Consider the following 23,419-nt stretch of genomic DNA (forward strand, 5'->3'; position numbering starts at 1 on the left):
AAGATACGTAAAAAAACTGATCTATTAATTACTGTTGCTTTTGCCATTTTTTGAGAGAGAAACGACACGAACATAATTATGCCTCCTACGAGGACCCTCAGTTTCCTCCAGTTATAAGTAAGATATTCGCAGGATAATGCAGCACTTGAAAAAGAGCAAAACCATCCTTTCTGCCAAGGGTTGGAGACGTCGTTGGAAACATTTCGTCACCTAATAGCTTGTAGCGGAACCAAGTTCACTTCACGCCTAAGGATCACATTTACAGAAGCAAATAACTGTCACAGTTCTTTGCTTCTAGACGGTCGGAAACTGCTGAGCACAATTGTTTTGTTCTATATTATAGGTGACGCAACTGAGAAGCCAAGTTTAAGGATCGAGCTGAGTTATCGCGTGTTCTATTGCTGACTCAAATGTAATCATGGACGGTTGGGAAACACCCAGCAAAAAAAAAAAAAAAAAAAAAAAACGCTGATTTAAAAAAAAATCATTCTGGAAATAAGTACATTTTGTTAAGAACTCTGCAAATTCGAGTGTAATAAGTGATCTTAGAGCATTTACCCGAGATCTCTGGGAGTTATTTCGGGGGCAGGTGCACGAAACTCTTTCTACATGTGGGCTGAGGTTGTGGTGCATTTTTTTATTTTAAGACTCTAAGAAGCGGTGGGATCTGCTTCCTATGGTGTGGTAGCTGGCTGCTTCTTCTCTGCATATATAGTTCGAAACGAGGCGGAAAGAGCCAAAGGAACGAAGCAAAATTACAAAGGATGCGAAGACATTTAAAAGAACACGAAGGCGAAATACTGGTTGAACGTTTCGTTAAATGTTTTACATCCTTTATTCCCACTCCACGACATTAATATCTCCTGATAAACACTTTAGTCACCATATCATTTATCTTCCACATAACCTTCGAGACGCCGGATACGTCTTCCAATCTATAGCATACTTTCTCGGCCTTCCCCGTACACGACTATATGGCATCGTCGTCGTCCAAAGCGATATTGAATGAAGCTCTGAGCCCACGGGGCGAAGTATACTAGGCAGGCGAGTGAGCAGCGAGCGTGTTGCTGCCTTTGGCATATGTCCCTTTTGTGGTGGAGCTCTCCTCCTTCCCAGCGCCGTCGTTTTCATTTACTTCTATGGACCGCAGTGAGAATTGCGCACAAGTTCTAAGAGGTCGGCGCAGACTAGTGGTTAGCGCGATCAGCTTGGGCACGGTGAGATGGTGGCTTGAGTGCAGGCATGACCCCAGTCACTCTCATTTTATTATTCACGTGATCAGGTGACTAGGACCGCTTTTCGTGGGCACATTTTGCAGACAGGCTCTGTGGAGAACATCCAGCGTGATATTTCCCATTTCGTGAACCATACAAGTGCTTCGTCTTGAATAAAGAGCTTTTTTTAACTAAGGGAAAGATACAGGAAAAACAAGGGGGAATTCGTAGTGGGTCTACTATCGGCACGTATAAGCACCACGGCATGCAGCCACCCAGCCAAGAACCAGCGTTTGCCTGCGTGGCATCTATGGAGCAACCAAAGCGTAGCGCTTTCATGCGCACAGCATGCAGCTTGCAACACAATTGTTTTTAATCACTGCACATGCGTGGGTAACAACAAGCAGCAACCTCAAATTGGAAATTTGAAACTCTCAGTTATTCGTCTAACATTTTTTAAAGGAATTAGCTATCAAAAGGGTACTTTTTTGAGCTAGTTGGTACATGCTTAAGAGCAAAGGCAACAAAAACAGAACAAACAACACTGTTTCTATGCTCAGTTCCCCTTTCTTTTGCGTGGCTCTAATATTGATGAAGCTTTAGCTGGTCATGTCTCTTCCTGTGGGAATTTTTCGACTTCAAGTGAGTTGTGACGGTCTACTAGATGCATTTATTATATTCGGCAACACATTGAGAGCGCTTTTTGAAGGCCTCTTAAGGGTGTTGTAAAGTAGATCTTGATCCACAAAAGTCAGATGGGTCTTAACAAACCACCATTTGATAGATTTATTCGCCGATGCCACCCTGGCATTGTCTACAAAGCACTTCATTCGCTTACCGTAAGTAGAATCACCCATGTTTTTTTACATCGCTTTTGGCAGACTGTATACATTTAGAGACTGGTTGCTAAATATAATGAACAGTATGCTATGTTGCTGAGTATGGTAGCGTCTACCACTACCTCGTCAAAAATATCACGCTTCTATCTTTCATCCATCAGTGTATGATTCGCCACTAATCAGTGAAGGTTGTTTCTTAGGTGTATTCATATTCGAGGCAAAATTGATAGGTATACCAGCGCTAGCGAGTGGCTAAAACTTCGGCCCTTCCAGAGACTAGTAATTGGTGAATCGGCTTTCGGGAGGTCAGGAAATCCGCCAGATTGTGACACTTAGGAGGAATCTGTGGACGACGCTCTGTTAGGTTCACCGATGCAGCACTGGTAACGCTCGGGGCCATATGTCTGAAGGAACATCCTTGCAAAATGTTATATTCCTATAAACCATGCTTTTTTGCGAAACTCTCTTAATAGAGTAGTTTTGCCTAAGAAAAGCATCTAGCTATTCGGAGAGACGCTAAGCATACTGTCATTACGTCTTTGCCAGACACGAAGGTTGATTTAGGGGAGGGGGTCTGTATTCCGTGGTAAAACCATGGATGCGGTTTTCAACCCAGCTGTGCATGTGAAAGTCAGGGCTACTTTCTCAATGAACTTTCACCAAACACTATCACTATATCACATGGATAGGATCAGAGGTCCTGGCGAACGGACGATTCTCTTTGGTAGGCGAATCCTGGAGCGCTAAATGGGCGGACTTGTTTATGTTCCCGGAATCATGGTTTCTTTATTTGGTGGATGTGTCGGGGCATAATTCGAGTGAGCTGTAAACGCTGGGGCAGTTTTTGAAAGATGATGACTTTGTACACATCTTGTTAATCCTGCAGTATGGAAAGCCGCCGTACGGGTAATACGCCTGCAAGTCTTATATTCGTGATTTTCAGGTGCATCTTTGTCCACAGACAAACTCCTAAATCCATTTTTGAGTTCTCTGCACGCTGGTATCTTGGACCTCTATCCCACAGCAAGTCGGAGAACGTGCATTTGTAGGTGTTTCTAGTCGTAGGTTCGTTCTTTTATCGTGTATACCTGCTAGCGGACCACTGCAGCGGAGGATGGGCGACAAGAAAGGCTTGTGTAGCAAACAGTGCGCGTGGAACTCGACACTTGACAAAAGCTAACTTTTTGGTCGTATGGGAAACGGTGAGACCATTTCGGCGTTTGATTTCTACTTGTAGCCGAATCTGTGGACCCGCTCATTTAAGTCGGTAAGGTTCTAGATTCTCCAAGAAATGGTACAGGTGCATTTGATGTGGCTGTAGCCTCCAGAATAGCTTTTCAAAAGGCCACAGCCTTTATGATTAGGAAAGGCAGCGATCTTCAGCGATATCTGAACTGGTCCATGAGTTCTGATTAAGAAGGTTAGCCTCTGATCCCGGGAATCGGTGCAGAAACGATAATACGAAGGAAGAGAGCAAGTCACAAGTCCGGCTAGCCCGGCTAATAGAAGACTTCGGCTCGAGGTAACGCACGTTTAGAGTTCAGCTCAAGACCGACTATTTTGAACACCCGGTTTCCGGTGAAAGTAGGCATGAAGAGTAGCCTGTAGAATAAGTGCGAAAGATTCACTGAATCTCTGCTTCTAGTCAGAAACAGAATTGTTACGAAAGGCCACTGCATTTTGCGGACAGACAATGCACGAACGAAGAATACAATCTGCAGTTCGGTAAAATGTGTGAAGGAAAATGACAATAACCAGCAATGTTAGGCTCCTTTAAGAAGCAGCAAAGCTAGGAAGAAAACAATACATGGCTACAAGCTCGCTGAAGCAACTCCCGTAACAACGAACGAAAAAGCTGCCCAATAATTACTAGGAACGCACTAAGGGATGAGTGCGGAGAGGGCGAGACCCGCCTAACTGTCTTCTTTATTGTGCCCGGGCATTGTAAGTGCACTAGACAGTTTGCATTTCGTCTTCATAGAAGTTGCGATAGTGAAGCTTAGGTTCGAGCTCCCACGGTAGAGAGACAAGCCACCGAAGCCGTAAGATGTTCATCTGTGGTTATCGTTTGCTTTTCCTCTTATTCGTCTAGATTCTTACTGACTTCATCCATCCCTCTCTTACCCATCACTTTCATATCTACTTACCCTATTCCCCCAGTGCAGGGTAGCAAACCTGATCCTCCACCTCTTCCTCCTGCTCCTTCCTGTTCGTGGTATTTAATGATAATAACCATCAATCTCGCGTAGTGCAGGCGAACTCCATTGGTACTGAGACACCCCGGCTATCCCTTTATGGGTTGTCATTGTACGTTACAGCTGCTGTGAGAAAAGCACGTGCACGTGGCGTCCAAAACTCCTGATCGTGGAGTGCAATCTCTTAAGTGAGGGTTTTGTCATTAAACGTCATTAAAACTTCCTGTTGGGCGAGTTGGTAATTCATCTCGATGTAGTGTTTTTTTTTTTTTTTTTTTTGTCGCAAGCAGAGATTAGCCTAGAAGCCTATCACATTAAGAGACTTGGTAACGAATGCATCAGCGAACCCTCTTTACCTCTGTTCGCGGCTGAGATTGAATTTGTCAACGCTGTTACCTATTGAATCTGGAAAAAGTGTCTTTTCAAGTGTAACACACACCCACTTACGCATGCGCCTTGATTTCTTGGCTTTTACCTTATGATTTTTTTTTCATTGTTATTAGCTTCAGTTTCATTATATCCAACCCTTCGGCCTATATATGTGTTGACTTCCACGAATTAAGTCAGTTGATAGTTAGCGCTTGTGTGTACGTCTCGCCTTTCTTGTCCTTGTCTCTGTTCGCGCTATAAAAAAAACCGACATCAAGGGGGTTTTGTCCTTTGTTTGATAGCGCATAGCTTCGTGGACTCGCCAACAACAGACTAAATGAAAAGTCACTGAACTAGAGCGCGAAACAAGCATTCATTGTTACAATTGTGTTGGTTTGACTTCTATGGATCATTGCTGCTATATTTTAGTTGGTTGGTTTGGCTTGTGCGAGACGCCGTTGTGGAGGACTCCGGAAATTTCGACCACCTGGGGTTCTTTAACGTGCACTCACATCGCACAGCACACGGGCGCCGTGCTTTTCGCCTATATCGAAAAGCGCCCGCCGAAGCCGGGATTCGATCCCGCATCCTTAGGAACAGTAGTCGAGCGCCGTATCCACTGCGCCAGCCCGGCGGGTTGCTGCTAGATTTTAGGCTGCTTGGTATACCTTAATGTGTTTTGCTTCCTTTTTTGCTACTTTTTTACCGTGGACTGTTGAGAACTGACAAAACATATTTTTTTATCTTGGAAGATTTGTGCCAGTGAATTCCATTTTAAATTTATACCGTGCTTGTCTTCTAACCCCTAGAGCTTGTCAACCTTTGCGGCTTTTTGTGCACGAATTTCTTGGAACGGAATGCGCGTTCCGAGCTTCTAGTGCTTGATACCGAGATATTTATGTTGACAACCTTGGCCAGCAGCGGCAGTCACGGCAAAAATTACGAAGCGCTCAAGCGAAGTAGTATTATACATGTCCAAGCGATTGCAGCATCAACGCTGCCATTTCGTTTAGTGATTCTTGATATTTTTTGGCTAGGTGTATTTGGGGAAAGGAAGGCGCGCTATCTGTCCAACTTCTCGGCGGCCACCTCAGCATACAATCGGCATAAAATTGGAGCTATACGTGTCCTCGGTTAGAATACCTATCGCAAGCTAGCCCCCATCCTGACTAGCAGATGAATGCTAAATCAGAAGCAAAACGGCACGACACCAACATGAGCGCTACACCCATAGAAGGTTGCTTGATAATTGTGATACCAAATTATGCGTGTAAACCAACCTGAGCACTGCACAAAAGAAGAGTGATTGATAATACTGATACCAAATTTTGTCTGTACTTTTTCTGACACATTTCTGACGGTATAAAATTTCTACCCCAGAATACTAGGGTATGCGATGACGGCTTTCTATCACAACGGGTATAGTGTGCACTCACGTAATATGGCCGTTGGGATACTTAAATAAGTCCGGTGCTCGCGTTAAATCAAATTCCAACCTATAGTATTTAACCAGCTTATTTGACTCCACAGCTCACTGTTTTCTGTTGTAATCTTAGCGTAGAATTTGACACACTGGGCGCCAGTGTCCGAGATGCGATCTGCCACCACCAAGCAAGGCTAATATCTCCGCAGAATGTATATTTTACGGCTACAGATGCTACGTTTTATGCAAGCTAACACTTATGCGATGTTTGCGACTGTTTGAAAGAGTAGCAGAAAGGAACTCCTGCGGAAGCTAGGGATATAACTAGCGAGGATGTTTTTGCAGGCTTGTTGGTGCATTAATGAACTTGGTTTATGTGACGATGGCGTAGGCAGGAACAAAGTTGACATTACATAGTGCTATCTTCTATCAACTTCATTCTTTCCTCTAGTGTCTTGTCTGCGTTAAAAAGCAGTTTCACTAATGAGCCAACCAGCCTGTGAAGACGCGTGAAACAAATATGCCTAGTCATGCCTGACATGCAGATCAAAATTGTGTCGGGGTGGTTCCTCGCACAAAAACGCTCTGTAATTTTAATCGGCTGGCCATATCTCTCGCGTAATAATCATGCAGTCACTAAATAACGGGCGGGACTACTTCGGAAAAGCATGTTTCTTCCCGATCCACTTAAACTGCTCCTTCTGAAGGAGCGACGTTAAGCTCGAGTGGCCGAGGGAGCAGCTTATGTGCAATTTTTACTGCTCGCAACCGTTACTGAACATGCATTGTCGTTTTTCCTTCCCACCGTGCAACCCAAACTTAACTACCCGTACATAAACAATGCACCGTATGGAGTCTGTTTTCGCGGTACGGCGCTAAGATGCGCAATGCAGACAGCACGTCAGCACCAAAATGAAGCGCAAAGACACTCTAGAGTGAATTCAAGTATTGTTGCAACTTCAAGTTCGCGCATTTTGCCATACATGAGCAGAAAAACATTGTTGTGATTTATGTCTGGTTAACCCTAGATGAATTGAGAAAGCAACGGTGGAAGCTTCTTTCGCCTGCTACATTGCTCCCCTATCACGCCCTATCAGTGTGAGGTGCTACATTATTGGGGACACGTAAGCTCATCCTTTAAGGATATATGACGCGAGAGGGTAATCTACCAGCAACATATAAAGTCGCGCTTCAACCATACCGTATGGACGTGCCTGTGTATCGTAGGGGTAACGAGCGTGCAAACGGTTCTGGCAGGCTGATTCCGATATCACCCGAGTTGGCAGCTCCTTCCCGTGGAATAGGGGAAACGTGAATTCAAATGCCATGGCAGGTTGATTGTTTTTTAGGATACCGTAGCTACGCCTTTTCACGGCGTAGCTGCGGCCACCCGAGGCCTCGCTTTGGCTGTCGGAGTATCGCTTTCGCAATAAAACTTTCGGGCTGTGTATTTGCAAGAAATGTTAAAAACTTGTGAAATAAAAAAACTGCTTTTGAGTGATATAATCGCTCCTTCTCGCTCATGTTTCGCACTGTTGTGATTCATCGGCATCTGTACAGTTTTAATGCTGCTTCAGGTCATTACAAGATGAGCACACACCTCGAAAATTGTTCCTTAATTGGTTGTCGAAAAATGCATATGAGCGCAGGCTTGAAATTTCGTCTTTGTATAAGGAAGTGGTACAGGAACCACACAAGAAAACTGGAGTGGTCACAGTGGTCACTTTGCAGTCAGGCAGGATGACAATAAAAAGATGAGCAGGTCTGAATGTGGGGTCAATGTCCGCGTGTTTACCTAATGTATACACAGAACACATGATGGGCGATATTAACCCGTGCATAGGAAAAAAAAAATGAGCCCAGTGTAGAACCATGATTGAAAAGTGCCTATAGACTTGGTAATTTTTTGACGCGATGGCGCTAATGGACCCGCTCTCCGTGGACGTTGAGGGCGTTGCCATTGTGAGAGAGATGTCATGGGCGCGGTTCTGACAGGTGCTAAGTTGGCAGGTGATTCATCAAAGATTTACGTGAAGTCACGAGAACATTTGAGATGGCAGGAGCTGCCAACTCGAGCTGCTCCTTAATTTCGGATGGGTGGGTGAGGCTCAAATTGAGCGTTCCAGGATCCTTGGGCAATAGAAAAGAGGCTAGGCGACCCAGATATTTCCGTACGATTCGTTTAAGGCGGGGCTTTATAGGTGTCTATGTCCGATTGTCTTCCACATGATCGGATAGGTAGCTTACGACTGTATAAAGATATATCAGAGGCAGAAATTAAAGGATTAATTATTTAGGTCATAGCAAATTTCTTGTGCGCGAACAATTAATTATTCGCGAGTGCAGCCACAGATAGAAGCCAATAACGATGTCGTGTCCTACCCTCGAAGGTAGATGGAGCTGAAGGATTTCCCCAATTTTTGCAACTTAAAGAAACATTACAAGACAATGTATATCGCGCTTTGTTTGTCTACATATTTTATATTTTTTGACATTTTGCATGGCCAATCGCATACCTAGGTGCTACATACAATAAGTGTATGCACGCGGCAACATTGCAGGCCAGCCAAGGCGACTGCGAAAGTGCGCTCGTCAAATTGCTCTCCGCCATAGCGCGGGCGCAAGCTAGCGCGCATTCTGGTGCGTAGACAGACCGCGTCCCTAAAAACTGCGTCGATCTGCGGCAGGGCCATTCGCGAGCAGCGTTCCTTGTTGACCTTCCTGGACCGAAGGGGCTGTCGCTCGTGCCGCGCCGACAGCCAATAGCAATAGCGCATGGTTTAGACGTGACCGTGAAGACGGCAGGCCCCCTTGGCTCAGCGCCCGGAATGTGCGTCCCACATTCATAAGAGGTGGTTGCGTTTCCACCCGACGCCCACTGACGACGATGCGGACGGAGTGCCGTTGTTTCCGGTTGCTTAGCTGCATCAAAAGAGAGGCCACCTGCTCAATTCATGCTGTTGAAACTATGAAGGCGTTTTACATTAAAACCGTGCGACAGGATTGTGTCAGCAACATATCGATTACGCGACGTTATGTCCCGCTTTGCCCGATAATGTTCAGCTTGCCCGTTTTGGAACCCTTTCCACGGTTGCCCCTGCTCACGAATGGATTTATGCAATGGGTGTTTCGGTGAACACAAATCCAACTTCTAAAATGAAAAGTTCCAAATAGTGTTCAATGCTGTGCACCCCCAAAAGGTACCATGTGTGAGGGACCGATTAATCAGACATGTGCAGGCCGCGTAGCTGTGAGTTGCTGATCATAACTTGGGTCAGCCGTACGTCGGGGTCAAACCGCCAAAAATCACATGCATGCACATCAATCGGAACGGGTTGAGCCGGTATCCCAAGGTCGTGGCGAAAATGTCTCAGTACGAAACGTGATATGTGGTAGTGCATAAGAGTGGACATGGAGGCTCTATCCTAATCGCACAGTCGCGCATAATCAGCGAATAAGTCTCAAGCTCTGCCTTTAGGGCTACGATTCGCGTTCGGGGCGAAGATAAGGGCGCTCGCAGGCCGCACGGCCAGGCAAGGCATTAAAGCGCGTGCAACACATCACAAGGGAAGAAAAGGAAATGCGCAGAGCACATCTTGAAAGCACAGGCAGCACGTCGATGGCTCATCAATCGCCGCCAGCACTAGCCGGCAGTGATGAAGAACCACGCCAAATCAGGTGTCCCGACCCAGGAGAGCCGGCGCTGCAGTCGAGAGTCGGACTCCTTTCGGGTCTGGACTCGAGCAAGCATACAAGGTGCTTGCGTTCAGATCCCGTGGTTAACATGAAGAAAAAAACATACGCACCTGCTGCTGCCCAAGTTGATGGTTCGCACATGCTCTGGTGCTTGACGTTACATTTATTTGCTGTGCTGATATTTTTAGAGATACGGAAACAGTCATAGCAGTTTTTTGGGCGCAGGAAAGGCAACCTTTATTAACACCGTATTTCATGGCTATACCTTTTTAATATTATGCGAGACTGAAGAGCTGACCGACTGAAGCAGAAAAGTGTCTTCTGGCAGTGCATGCGCGGGGCATGAAAGTGGTTTCTGCATGCATAGCACACCGGTCAATTGTGATGCGTTCAGCGGAACACTAGCTGTGTTCGATGAAATGCTTGGTCGCCCGAAGTCAATACTCTAGCTTCACATTCGGTTCAGCAGCGTTCAACCCCGTAGTTTTCCCTCCTCTTCCTCCTGTCCCTCCTTCTCCTCCTCCTCTTTGGAGCTCTCTTCATCTTCCTTTCCCCTTACAAAGCTTCCAGCCGTAATGTTCTTACCTGTACCTGAAGAATTAGGCGAGCCAAGTGCCTCGCGCTCATCAAGACCAATAGCACCCCTTGCCGCAACGACTACGGAAATGAAAGAAACCTCGTTGTCCGTACTCCCAGTGTGTATCAGAGTTCAGCTGCCCAAGTCTGCGTTTCAGAAATAAGTGAAATAAGCGTGGTTGCTTCCGTCCGTATCTTCGCCAATTAGCTAAAAGACGACTAATCAATGCTCAAGAAAGAACTTCTTTATAGAACTGAAGCTTTTGCTCTTTTTCCTAAAATATTATTGGCTAACGTTTATTTCCATCGATTTTCTTTTAGTTCATCACAGTTTTTGAATACATAATTAGGCATTCGGGGCCTCTCTTTTCACTTCGGGTTTTATGGCTATCAGGGCACAACCTATTTTCAACCTATTTCTAAGTTTCACGGCACGTCTTGTTTCCGCCGGTCACGCTTCGAGGATTGACGCAACGCTTTACTTTGTACCACAGGATCGTTTTCACGGGACCCGCACAGGACAGCACAGTAGGCCGAGTCCTTTTCGAGTGGGCGATTTCTCTGGGAGAGCAGGGCAAACGACTTTAGAGGACAGGCCATAAACCTACAGAGTGGCCTCGTGAAAGCGATGGGGGCTACTGTGGAAACACCGAGAATCACGGTATAGTAGCCAATATATTTCGCAGAAGCAGGCGTAAGTATATATGTGGGAATTGTGTGCCATTTCTTTCTCAGTGTTTTTTCTTATGGCCCCTGCGGGCAGCACGACATCAAGTAACAAAGTCGCATCTCACCACCTCACCTTCCGTACATGTCTCGGCAGAGATATTGATCAGCTCGTGCGGATGCCTCCATCTCTGTCTTGACGATGCCGCAGCCTCCCCGGAAGCTCACAAGGGGGCCGAACTGATGGATGGTTGGGTTCCTGCCGACATCGTTTTCTGGTGGATCGCTGCTCGTTTAAGACCATGGCAGAAGCTGCTCCTTGTTTCAATAACTTCCCGTCCGTGAGAAGCTAGTGATCCTGTAATGAAGCCGTTCCGTGAACAAATAACAGAACGCATGCGTCACAGAGGAGGAAGTGTTCTATGAAAACGAAACTGCGCTGAAAGCAATTGTAGTAAGAAAGAAAGAAATTAGCAGCCAATCAGTCATGTACAAAACTTTTTTTGTGCTCCTTTTGCAACAACAACAAAAAAAGAGGAGGCCTCTCATATGCGGGCACCATTGCACACTGGGGCTTGCCATATTTAGCCCACGCAAGTTCTGTACAGAATGTTCAACACCTTAAGAACTCCACAAGTTAATATATCGTCTGGCGGACCTGCAGCGCACAGCTAGTTATTATAGTGCGATTAATGCGCCCAGAAGAGCAGTAGTTGGAGATATGCTGCAAAAGAAAAGGCTACGAGGAAAGTGCAACTCTTCGAAAGAGGTAATTATAAGGGACACACATATTTACGACACAAAACTAAATAAGAACTATTTATATATAGAATTTTATAAAATTTCGCACTTGAACATAAGTAAACCAATTGATTCTAAAGATGCTGGACATTTATACAGCAAAATACACTAAATGTTGTTAGCACATGGATATCCAGAGGATTTTTAAAAAATGTACAAAGTGTGATTTAATGTCAGCAACAAAGTTCAAAGAAACATTGATTACTGAAAAGGGGAAGTAATGAGTGAAAACATTCCGTAGCCTTGATTTCAAAAGGTATGATCGCTATTTAGCAATGATATTCCAGCAAAAAAAAAAAAAAAGAGAACATGTCAAAATTCGTGGGCACGGTGTGAAGGAAAAGGTTTGGACCAAACCAAAAACCTTTTATAGATATAGATATGATAAGCGATGCTGTAGCCATCAGATCTATGACGATAGATGAGAGGGAAAATGATGAGTGCGAGGTTATGAATTATTAAGCTCCCAACAGAGCGAAAAAGCTGTTATTTAACAGTACAGATTGGAAATCCTTAACAAAATAAATTGGAATGAAAGCGGGAGTTGGACCCGATATTCCTAATGAATCTAGTTTATGTAAGCGAACTGAGTTGCTAAAAGTGTCGAATTCTTCGCTAAAATACCTAAATATGTTTCGAACAAATAAAACTTCATCAATTACCTTTGAGGTTTCAGTGAAGGTAATAAAAGATTGTTTAATGAAAAATTGTGGTTTGAAATCAAATTATGTCAAGAAAGTAGATTATGATTTGTGAAGTTGGTCATCACTCGTGAGTGCAAGAAATGTTCCATTACAATGATAAAAACGGAAGGAAAAAAATTGAAACAATTATGCCTAAAGTTGATATTGCATTTGTTGAGCCCATGAGTATTTCCTTCGAATTTTGAGAGTTCGGAGTAGCACCAAAATTGAAATTTTGTTTATAATGCAAACAAGTACGGGGGGGGGGGGGCGCACTTTTTCTATACTTACTTCTTGACGGGTGAATTATGTCTAAGCCTGGGCCAGACATTCACAGAGTTGACATTCATTCAATTATTTCTGCAGTGGAGTGGGGCACAACTAAACGAACAAAGGCAGCAAGACAAGGTCAGCCAAGGGTGAGTTTCGTGTATTTTACACGTCCTTTCTGTTCTTGTTTTGATCCTAGTAGTTATCACGCTTACCAGGCTTCATAAACGCAGAAAGTACGTTGATTTTATTTTTTTCGGCATGATCATTGCGATGTGTTATAGGGTTGTTTTACTTTTTTTTTTTCACAGGGTATTTTCTTGGGAAATAAATCACATCACTCCAACAATAACAAAAGGATTTCTCGGCGAAAGCTACCAGCGGTTCACGATGACGTTGGTTGGCCACTTAAATGTGTGGACAAAGCGGCTTAAACGATCTATAGGGTTATTTTTCTATCAAGGGTTGTATAGATATTACATCTTCACACTATATTCCATTCCTTGAAATATATTCTATCGTAAGGATAAAAAGTACCTGAAATAGAACATAAAATACATCAGAAAATGAACGCAATAATGCAAATATGTACAAAGCAACAGGTTAGAGCAAACAAGCAGTCCTAAATGAGCAATCTTCTCAATAGCTTTGTTATTTCTTAGCACTTCACAAAATATCTGGTTACTGATTGGTTAAGTTATGCAGAAAATATGAGTATTTAAAATAATTGCACATTACTCCAATAGTTCTAGTGATGACTTGAGGGAAACAGCGTGAAAGAAGTCCGAAGGCGAAGCGAAGAAGGGACATGAAAGAGCGCTGACTCCGAACGAAGAATTCTGCATATCCTTTTTACGTGGCCAAAAGACGGCCGGACTGCACCGAAGAGGACGTTGAAATCGCAGGGCACCAATCCCTTCTTCATGCAGAACGTGATGTACCTGGCCCGGCAGATAGACCACGTGATGTTGTTGACGAGGGCATCCACTTGTGCCGCAGGACAAGAAACACATAACGAAGGGCCTACTGTATAAGAAAGGTAATAGCAGAACTTTTTGCTGGGCTTGAGTGAAACAGCGCGAAAGAAGCCCGGAGGCGAAGCGAAGAAGGGACTTCTAGTGACTTGGTTCTAGTGATTCCGCGTGAAAATTCTCAATTAGAGCAGCCATGATCAACCTAACAAAAGAATGAGCTCATGGACAGTATGGTATTTTATAGACCTTTGCATTTTGGTCTCCCTGCGGGCTGCCATATTGTTCGCTGGATAGTCGTGTGCACAGCACGCAAGCACAGTGAAAGGTCCAGCGAAACCGGTTTCTGACTGTCCAGAGAGAAGGAATTTCGACAATTCCTTCATCCGATGCAAAGGTCTAATTCAAATTCAGAATTGTCATCTTGCAGGGTATGTGCGGTGTGTTGCTTCTTCAGAGCGAGTGAAGATAATTTCTGAAAGATAAATGCAAGAGCATTTCGCTTCGCGATTTCCACTGGCTCGATTGTATGTTTTGTGTAAGTGCTCAAGGCGACGTAAGCGTACTCAGATTTACGTCTCTTGACAGATGTCTAGGCTACGGGTTTACGAATTCCTTTGGAATTTTCATTTAGCCTCTAATAGAAAGCAGCTCGAGTCAGTCTGTGAAGCACATGCAAAAGAACGCGTGAAGAACCGTGCAGCGCAAGTGTATGAAATTATGACTGGTTCTCTGCGGTCAGCCTTTTGCCTCTGCCAAATCTATCTACTTCATATCTCTGTTTCCTTCACTTTTTCCGGCAGCAGCAAACAGATAATACTAACAGGGTTATCACGTATCTCCTATCAAAACTAGCAAGTTCGCGACGTCCTTCTTGAAACTCAAGGTACACCTAAGGTTGAAACTTCCGGAGCTAAAATAATGCGCCCTCTTTTCTTACCTTAAGGTCTCAATCGCACACTGACGCCCGAAAAAGATGCTCTCGTAAATCTAAAGCTTCCTCCACCAGCGTGGTATGTGGAAGCAAGCGTGAATGCGAAAATAAAAAGAAAGGAGTCGTAAACGCCTGAACAAGACGAGGGGCCGGTTCCCGCTGAGTAAAATGAATACGCCGCACGGTGACAACCCGATGGTGACAGGTTCTGAATGGATGGGACCATCGCATGCGAGAGCACTTAATCCTGGCACCCGCCGCACTGCCCCGGGGGGCCTCGAGCGGCCTGCCCTTCTTCACCTTGGAGAGGGAGGGCGATTCATTTTCCCAGCGCCCACCAGCGGGTGCTTGTGGCGGGGCTACCTTCGGGGCTGCTAAGGAGCACTGCGGTGGCTTCCGTTTTAGAAGCGGTGCAGTTAACATTGCGGTGGGATTCGGCTCTATGGCGCACAGGCATTTAAGACTGCACTGAGCCGCAAGTACGATTGAAACCCACTTATTTCTGCGAAAATTAATTGAATAAAGTTTATTCACTCACTCACTGCGAAAAGATATCAAAGATGTGTTATATTATATAGGTTTATTGAAAATATTAATATTTCTCAAGAACCTCAGAATACTTCAAAGGCTTATTGACTGGTTTGAAATAAGGTGGTGTTGTTTCTCATTAAACTGTTGAGAAAACTTCTAAGACCTTCGCATTTGTGTGTGTGTGGGGGGGGGGGGGGGGGGGTAAATAAAGCAATAAACACGTGCACGTCTTCAGGAAGTTTCCATTGGGTCAAAAGTTTCCGAGGGTAAGTTGACAAGAAATACTCGTGGCCAATATACCAGCTGCATAAAACGATATCAAAGGAATAATCGTCTTGTATGTGGCATTTCTATTCTGCTCTGATGGGGCTTGCCAAGTAAAGCGTCTTGGTTTCTTTCTGTTTGTTTCAATTCATTTCCAGTGTCATCTGTGGTCAATCAGGGACGATGACATTGCTCGACAGCTCTGCATTGTCACGGGCGTCTGAAGTAGCAACGTTTCTTATATCAATAAAGCTCACCTAAATTGACTCATCTGCGTTCGAATGACGATGATATCAGTATTGAGTGCGAAGATGTTTTTTCTCTGGCTGCTAGGACAGCCTCCTCGTTTTGATATCGCAATGAATATCATTTCATTAAGTACGGTGTTACTTGACTGATCTCTTGACTGCATTCGATCAAGGCTTCTCTCGGACGACTTCCGTGACATCCTCCCCTGTTCAGAGAAGGTTTTGTTCTTTTCAAAACTATAGGCTATGAACAATCCAATTCCCTACTTTAATACGTCGTTCACACCCTTGAGAGCGCGTGCGTCATCGGTTGCCACGATGTTTTCGACCGCCAGCGTTCGTTTCGTTTCGCGGTGTGTGGCATCATATTACGTACGCCTCGGAATAAATGCGAACTTCGAAAAACACCTTGCATCAACAAGAACACGTGCACGAACAGCAACTGAGAATTACGTCTGTGTTACTCTGCGGTGAGTCGTGAACTGCAACCTCAGGGAAGGCGAGTGAAATATGTAGCAGAAAAAGTGGCGCATACATGGCAAAATTACACATGAAAAATAATTAATTCACAATAGGAATTTCTGATCCCACATAGTAGTGACAATAAATTACAATTCGTTCCGGAAAGCAACGCAACGACTCCCAAATTACATTCCCGCTTTCATGCATAAACAGTTCACGTTGCAGAAAATACGAAACCGATTAAACTTTTCCTTCGAAAAGGTACCTGATTGCATTAGTCAATTACTGCCCTGGAAAAGCTACTGAAGGTTAGAGAACAGTAATCGATTAATATTGCATTATTTTTTTCGACTTCGTTTGACATAACAGAAACTTGCACCAACTGCGATTAACTAGTGCGCCTTGCTTATGTTTCTTAAACATCGTTAATTTTCAACAGTCGGCTTCCAAAGTTGACATTGTTGATTTCGCAGCGTCGGCTCGTTAAGAGGCCAACAGCTATATTGAATACGAATACTCTGTGAAAGTAATTTTACAACACTACTGTTCGTTATATTTGAGTAGCCGTATACAGGTTTTCTAACTCCTCTTTAGAGCTGCTACTAAATCTAAACAGAGACATAGAGAACCAAATTAAACCGAGCGATAGGCTAATGTTTCTTTACTGGGGATTTTAACTTACCAACTAGAGAACGGACTGCGCTTCCGTATACTACACCAGTCAACACATTAGGCTTGATATTTGCATTCGTTTTGACCTGCTTCAAGTATTTCAGGATTTGGTGAACTTTTTCTTATGTGACACTGCACAACGAAAACTATCACGAGCTACACTGTCGACTCAAGAAACTGGCGGCAAGGTACGACGTTGACGTTGTATTTACAGCGAGAAACAAGATAGGAAGCTTGTGCGCCAGAGTTAGAAAGGGGCTCGACAATGTAGCTCGTGATAGTTTTCGTTGCACAGTGTCACATAAGAAAAGGTTCACCACCTGCAGAAAGAAGGTGGTTTATCGCATTCCGCTCAATTGTGGCCGGTGCTGCTACGGGCAGACAGGCAGATGTCTAAATGTGCGCCTGACGGAGCACTCTAATTCTCTGGGAGGGAAGGCGAGTTCTAATCTGACGCTACATGTGCAATCCCGAGAGTGTAAGTCGGAGCATGACCCGTCTCTTTGTGCGCCTGATTTCAATAATACGGGTGTAGTTTACAGCAATGGTAATCAACTCTGTAGAGAGTTGGTTGAAGCATTTTACATTGCTAAAGCCGAGGACAAGTGTGTGGCTAAGGCGTCGGTTAGCCTTCATTGTAAGAAATTTGATCTATTAGAAAAGTCATTAGTTAGGCCTTGACTTTGAATTGGCTTTGAATTTTCTTCATCTTCTTCCCAATTTCCTGTCATTCCACCGGTTGGATTGTGCGCGTGCTTTTCGGAAGGAGTCTTTGTTGTTTTCTTCTGTTCAATAAACATTCAGTTGCTAGTCCAGCCTTGACCTGTCCTCTTCTTTCCTGTGTCTCGTCCTTTGTTGTTGTTGTTGTTGTTGAAAACTTTTATTGTCTCGTCCTTTGGCTGGTTAAGTATGAACCCTTACCAACTTGCCCAGTCGTCAACCTTGTTGAATTTCATTACTAAGGTAATGTTCAACAGCCTCGGGAAGAAACAGCAGTTTACGTTAGGTAGCAAAGCATTGAAAGTAGTAGGCGAATATGTCTACTTAGGACAGGCAGTAACCGCTGATCCGGACCATGAAAAGTAAATAACAAGAAGAATAAGATTAGGATGGAGCGCATTTGGCAACCACTCGCAGATTATGACTAGATGCTTACCGGTATCGCTCAAGAGAAAATTATACAACAGCTGCATTTTACCTATACTCACCTATGGAGCTGAAACGTGGAGGCTAACCAAGAGGGTTCTCCTTAAGTTAAGGACAACGCAGAGGGCTATGGAACGAAAAATGGTAGTAGGTAACATTAAGAGATAGAAAGCGTGCAGAGTCAGTCAGAGAAATAACTCAAATTACTGACATTCTAGGGGAATTCAAGAAGACGAAATGGACATGGGCAGGACATGTAGTGCGAGGAGAGTATAACCGATTGTCGCTTAGGGTAGCAAACTGGATTCCAAGGGAAGGAAAGCGTAGCAGGGGGCGGCAGTAAGTTAGGTGGGCGCATGAGGTTAAGAAGTTCGCAGGGGTCAAGTGGATGCAGCTAGCACTGAACCGGGTTAATTGGAGAATTCTGGGAGAGGCCTTCGCCCTGCAGTAGGTATAGTCAGGCTGATAATGATGATGATGATGATGATGATGATGATGATGATGATGATGATGATGATGATGACCCTCTTTCGTTAAAACATCCCATGCAAAACTTCTGAAGGAACATATCTCCAGCGTCACCATCCCATGATACATTTAATGTAAATACGTTGTGAGAGCGTGATGATGCTTTGCAGTGCATAGCTTTCAACGATTATTTGAAATCGGTATTTACGCAAGATGACGAAACTCTTCCTTCCTATTCCATGAATTTGCCCTCAACTCCAGGTGTCATTTTCGAGGAAAGTGCTCTAAATTTATTTCTGACGGCTTTTCTACTGCGTTTATGAAGACGTATACTGACTGGCGTTACAAGAATTCGTGCATCTTGTTTAACAACTCATTAAACAAGAGCGAGCTACAGGATGACTGGAGACCGGTCAGAAATAAAGCAATTTATAAAACTGTGGACAAAAGATATATTCTGAATTATCCTCTGATATGATTAACCCCTGCAGCATGAAATGTTTTGGAACATATTATTAATAAACATGTACAGATTTGCCTGAACAAAACGAATTTCTAACTAATGCACCCCACACCTTCAGTCGAGGATTTTCCACCACCACTTAAACTCGGGGACAACTTTCTGTGGCAATGGAGCCAAAGCTACGAGGGCGTGGCTTTCCTAACTGTATTACTACGCCATGTAGTTCCAAGTACCTGGCTTCGGCTGCGGTTTGGGCAACGCGCGCGACGTACGCTGTCAAAAGCAGACGAGCGATGCGAACGCGCGCAGAAATGGGCGGAGAAAAGCGGCCAACGCATCCCACCCGGACCCGCCTACTCTCTTGCGCTTTACGAGATTGTCGACAGGCCGCGCAGCCATCGACATGAAAACTTATTAAACTCCCACTGTACTGGCTAGTCCTGTAGTTTAAGCCTCATACAATAATAAACTTAATAGTTCCGTAATGGTCTAACATTCCAGAGCAACCACTGCGAAATTTCTGGAGGCACTATAGGCTTGTGCGGAGTGAGCTGGTCCGTTTCGGCTCCGTAGCTTCCACCACATTGCCACAGAAAGTTATCCCCGAGTATAGGTAGCACAAACAATGCGATCTTAGGCAAGGAGTCAATTAAGGAGAGCACACGGGCGCTGTATATATGGACTTTAAAGAGCACTTAATAAAGTTTCACATTACACACTTCTTTAAATGTAGCCAATTTATTGATTTATTCACATACACTGCTTTCTTAAATAACGAGACATTGCAAAAAATCTGAACACTTAAGCTCTGTCGTTAAGGGTATGAGCGGTAGCGTTTCACACACATGAACTATGTTTCACCTTTGTTTTAATTTTTTTTATTTATTTTTCAACTTTTTTGCACAGAAACTTATCGTCAGACAGCTTTCTCTGTTTCACATCTTTGAACGCATTTTTTTTATTTTTTCAATTATTTAAATCATTATTTGATCAACTACACACTTTAAAGTTTTTTAACTGGCATCATGAAGCATTTGCTTCGCATTCTGAGAATTTCTACACCTTCGAATCCCCTTTTTCCAAACCTTTTTTTCATTTCTCTATTTCATCACTTAACTACAATGATTTCCTACCTCGGCAGTGCCTTTCACATACCAGTCAATGATCAATTACTGGAAACACAAATTACTATGATACCTTTTTTGTACGTAACCCTAGTTTATTTCCCACAGCGGTGTCTAATAATACTATTACTAACAAGCCGACGAAGTTTCAACTTAACGAGCTCTATAAGCTATCGCTTGAAAAGCAAATTGCTGCAGTTGAGTACAGCTGACTTATGAAACCGTCGTCAGTTTGTAGTAGCGTATACAATTCTCCCCAACAGGTTACTGTTGATTCCTGCTTTCCTCAGGGGTCTGGTCGTGGGCTGCTTGTTCTCTTGTTTTTTATTGGAGATATCGTCGCCAGTGTCAGTTCCCACTACATTGTAAGCCGAGGATTGTGTTTTGCATAAAAATATTAGTACTACTGAGGTGCAAGTCAGGCTAACTAACGATTTCGGTTAGGCAATCGCATGGTGTGATCAATACAAATGTGTGTTATGATAAAACAGTGTTCATATTTACAGCCCAGAAAAGGAAGCCTTTCTTGTTCTACCTTTTTGCTAATGATAAAATTACCCCTGAAGTGTGTATCTAGAAGTACATTTGCCAACGGATCAGCTCTAACCTCACCCGGACGTGTCACGTTCACTCCGTCGCAGCTAATGTCATACGCAAACTATTTTTCTTCCGACGTGCTCTCGTGCTCAGAAGCCCCCCCTCCATTCCCCTTCTCGGTGTACGTTCACTTTCATATAACACCATAATTCGCCCCCATGTTAGAATGTGCTGCAATAATCGGGTATCCTTTCATTAAATCTAACAGTGCTAGAACGGAGTCAATGAAAGCAATCGCAGGCCAAACTGGTCGCTGCATTAATGACCGGCTACGGGAGCATGCTAAATATATACACAATAACGACAGAACCTCCAACGTTGTGCCGCATGTTTCTTCCTGCGTCAACTCATGTAGGGCACGATTTGAGAATACAAAGATTCTAGACAGAAGAGCCAATGCAAAAGCCCGGCTTGTATTGCTGGTCTTCGATGTTAAAAAGTTATCTGATCGCTGTGCGAGTGACTCTTCTTTGCAGATTTAAGACGCTGAATGTGCCTTTCATAATTATTTTTGGCCTAATCAGTTGCAGCTGCATGACGTGCGTGCCTGTACTGTGGCGTATGCTCATATTTTCTTTCATGTTCCGTGTGTTACACCCTAATAAACAGTTGGTAGTAGCACTTGTCAATCGTCGTGTGTGTTTTATCTCTTCTGCCTTTCATCCAAGTGTTAGCGGTAACTTAATCTTTATTAAAGCAGTCAGGCTTATCTGTAACTCGTATAGACGCACATCTGTCAATGCTCTTCTTAACCATAGTGGTTTGCATCCAGTCTCTCACAGACAGCGCTTTTCAATTAAGCAAAGTTCAAAAAATATTGACACATTAAAAGACCAGGATCACTCTACAGCGACATCATGACACGCAGAGTTAAAAAAAAAAAACGATTTTCCCCAAACCTATTACACACAAGAATAATCTTTCCAGTGATTCAGTTATTTCAATGATTCAGCAACAAACACTTCACTCAAAATATTTAAAAACCACTTTTCATTTCCTTACATCTCTTTGCATTGCTACAATTCTGTATGTAGTTTGCATTTTCGTAATTGTGTTCTTTATGTTTAGGATCCTCCATCCATTTGTTGTTTCCTGTATTCATGCACTTCTATGTCGTGTATAGACCCTGCTGCGTTACTGGTAAAAAATCGCAGTATTAATCAGCAGACAAATATACAAATAGAATACAAACGCCTTGCTCACCCGCTTGCGATTTCGCAAAACTTCAATGCGAGTTTCTACGTTATCTACGAAGCGCCGCGCTTTGTTGGCGCTTTGAAAAGGCCGTTGGAAAGCTGAATATGTTGTCCGCTTCTCATCTTTTTTTGCAACATCTGGTGCGTTTTCTGGTGCAGAATTATAATAACTTCGGTTGATTTCTTCGGCCGAATACTGATGAACGTCCAGATGCTGTCCATCGAGGGCGTGCATATGCGCACCGTCGTAAGGCAAAACAATTTGTCAAAATCACATTGTCACGCAGACTTCGCCCCTGTTGCCTTTTCATCGAAATGTAATCAATTAGCGGCAATCAGTTAAAGTAGAAACGTAATTGAATTACCCAAAACATTAGTTTTTGAATAGGTGATAAAATGTATAGAATTGCACAAAAATGTAATTACAAGTAATCAATTACGTGCAACACTTTCAAAAGCACTCATTCTTTCGTCTTTCCGCCAAATTCCTTCCTAGGCAATTATTCTGTCCTTCATCCTTTTTATAACACGCTTCAATGGAAGGAAACAACAGTGGCAACAAAACAGAAGCAGAAACAAGAGAGAAACGGGCGGCAATCTATAGCGCCATTATTGCTCAGAGCTCTTTTCGTCATTTAAAGCCACCAAGGCCATACGTCATTTATTGCTTCAGTGGTCCCAGGAATCGACCTCGGCAGCTCCCGCCAGGTAAGGTTCGAGCAATGGACGTTTCTGCCTTCTCCATCTCCGTTCGCTCCTTGTGGACTAGTGTAACCAGGCTTTACTCTGCCGTCAGCCGAAGCGACCTACGGAGTGCACAATTCGGGGTATGGAATAGTGCGATCATTATTACTAAAATATTGATAGCAGAAACCTTGCGATCAGCGATTATATTTTAGCGACAAAAAATCGACCATGGCTTGGGTTTGAAGAAAAATCTAGTTAAACGTAAGTGCTACTTACTCGGCAATGAAAAATAATAACTCTGGGCGCTTTTTTTTTTGGCTTTGAGGTGCGCCTGGTCAAATTTTGAATGTCCGTAGATGTGATCTGCTTTTTGGGCCGATTTATTCATCCTTGGTAGTGATTTGCTGCTTCAGATGAGTATCGAGATATTTCTGCGGTTTCCAAATTTTTCTTAAAATTGAATAGTGGCTACGAGTTGATATTAACAGTCCTTACGTCCTCTTAACTTTATGCGTTTATTGTAGTTCACTTTTTTAATGTGGCAAAATGCGTTCAAGTTTTAGTATCTTCAGCGTGTAACTGACTCATATGGTGTTCATACTCTTTCTTATTGCAAAGAGTGTGCTAAGTCTGCTAAGATATGCCTCGTCGATTGTGTTAAACAAATGGAGTGATATTTTTCTACACTTTTACTAGCAAGGGGGCACGGATGGTATCAATAGGCAATTGGTTTTTCGCTGCCCTCGGTTCAGTACTGAACGAGCCTCTCCGGATACAGCACCCTGCCGCATGGATTCTCGTTCTAAAAGACGAAAATCGTTTTTATTTTCCAGCTTTAATTGGCCTTCGTTTTAACAAAGATCAGTTAAGATAGTCATCACAAGGCTTAAATTTGTATTCAAAGGACGACGTCAAGACCCTTCA

At 43.7% G+C, this 23,419-nt stretch overlaps 1 protein-coding gene across 1 annotated transcript in view; it reads right to left on the reverse strand.

The window, feature by feature from the left end:
• LOC146174677 (uncharacterized) overlaps positions 1-23,419 on the reverse strand; it is a 158,342-nt gene that overhangs the window by 118,223 nt on the left and 16,700 nt on the right. The window contains exon 2 of the transcript XR_014702350.1: positions 11,115-11,336. The gene's annotated coding sequence lies outside the window, so the exon portion shown is untranslated. The remainder of the gene's footprint in view (positions 1-11,114; positions 11,337-23,419) is intronic.

This window comes from Amblyomma maculatum, chromosome 11, assembly GCF_055883805.1.
Source record: "Amblyomma maculatum isolate TAMU_Amacu chromosome 11, ASM5588380v1, whole genome shotgun sequence".
NCBI classification, from domain to species: Eukaryota; Metazoa; Arthropoda; class Arachnida; order Ixodida; family Ixodidae; genus Amblyomma; species Amblyomma maculatum.